The sequence below is a fragment of the Octodon degus genome, unplaced genomic scaffold (assembly GCF_000260255.1).
Source record: "Octodon degus isolate 3935 unplaced genomic scaffold, OctDeg1.0 scaffold00059, whole genome shotgun sequence".
Lineage (NCBI taxonomy): Eukaryota > Metazoa > Chordata > Mammalia > Rodentia > Octodontidae > Octodon > Octodon degus.
Window position 1 is genome coordinate 486,031 of NW_004524635.1, and position 2,000 is coordinate 488,030.

The following is a 2,000-nucleotide window of genomic DNA, read 5'->3' on the forward strand; positions in this document are numbered from 1 at the left end:
CTGCCAGTCTGCTTCTTATGATTGTTAAATTGAAGCCATTTAAATTGATGGTTAGCTCTGATTTTTTTTTTTTGTGGAACTGAGGATTGAATTCAGGCCCTTGTGCTTGCCAAGTAAGTACTTATTCTACTGAGCTATCTCCTCGGCCCCAGCACTGTTATGTTTTGGCTTAACTATGTCATGTTATTGTCCTGCTGTAGGTTCCCTAACTTTGCCCTCTGTAAAATTGCCTTTTCTACTTGGTTATTATTTTCTGTCACTGTTCTTGATATTGTGGTCACTTCTATCTCTTTCTAGAATATCTGTAAGTCTTCTTTGTACTGTTAGTTTGGTGGTCATGAATTTTTTCAGTTGTTCTTTGCATGGATCTTACCTCATTATTGAATTTGATAGTTTTTCAGGGTACATCAATCTGAGCTGGAAGTTGTTTTCTTTCAGGATCTGAAATACTTCACTTCAAGATCTTCTGGATTTGATGAATTTTGTTGAGAAATCTGCCATCATTCTGATGGGGTTTCCATTATAGGTGATTTGGTTCTCTTTTCTAACAGCTTTTAACATTCTGTTCATTGCTCAGTTTCTGGGATCTTGATTATTATGCGTCTACATGTAGATTTATTTTGATTATGGCTAATTGATTATGGTTAGTTCTATATTCCTCACTTAACTATATGTCTAATTCTTTTCCCATGCTTGGGAAGTTTTCTGCTACTACTTCTATGTCTTATTATGTCATTTGTGCTAACTCCTTCTATTTCATTGACATGTATCAGTCTTATGTTTTCTTTCTTTGCATCACTTGCCACTGCTGAACTGTTATTTCCTGGTTTCTTGTCATTTTTAAGAAATCTTTACTTTCATCTTTACTAGATCTCAATGCTGTGTTCAAGGTCTGAAATTCTGTCTTCTGTTTCATTCAAGAGGTTTGCTAGCTTTCAATGGAATTCTTAATTTCCTGGATATTTATTTGAATCTGCTTCATGCATTTTAATTCTTTCTTCTAGTTTTCATTCAATATTTCCATCATTTTTATATTCTCATATAGTTGTTTATCTGCCTTCTTTAGATGTGCTAAGCAATTCTTTCATGATTTTTGTCATTTCTTTTATTTTAACCTGAGAAAAATTTCTGATCTGATTTCTTCTATAGCCTGATGAAGCAGTTTCTTTATTTTAGTTGACATCATTTCAGAAATTTCAGGTTTCTGACTTCAGGTTCTTTTATGTTCTTGTCTCCTAGACTTTTCTGCATGGGCTAGAGATCTGAAATTGCCTCCCTAATTTTCACATTTTGAAGTTCTCAAAGTTCCGCAGAACTCAGTAGGGATGGAAGGTAGGTGGAGCATGTGTCAGTAAGGTTCCTTTGACTGTGGAAGGGCATGGTACACTCACCAAAGTTGCCACTTTGTGGTTTAGTGTAGCTTTCACCATGGTGAAAGGGATTATGAATAATGACCACAAACCAGCAAGGCTCTGAAGATGATGAGTATGTGCTGATGCTAAGCAAGTCTCTTGTTATAGGTGGGGCCAAGGCTGCTTTAAGGCTCCTACAACTTGTGTGAGGGGGTAGGCTGATACTCAGTGCTGCTCCAGGGATGGTGATGAGGATGGATCAAGACTTATCAGGTCCCTGTAGCTGCCTGGTGTCCACCTGCTTTCTTTGATGATGGGATATGCTGATGCAGATCAGTAAAGCTTTTATGCCAGTCCTAATCATGGTCCAGCCTCATCAGTGAATGGAGGTTTAAATCTCTTTAATTTCTATTTGGATCTGTTTCTTGGGTTCCATTTCTTTCCCATGTTGGGTGTTTGAGCTATACATCATTTTTCTAGGATTTTCTATCCTTTTATCTATTTCTACTGTAATGTCTTTCATTTTGAGCACCATTTCTTTTCATATCTGATAATTTCTTTCTTTTCTTCCCCCTCCTTTTAATTTCCTCCTCTTCCTCCTTTTCTTCTTCTTCTTCTTCTTCTTCTTCTTCTTCTTCTTCTTCTTCT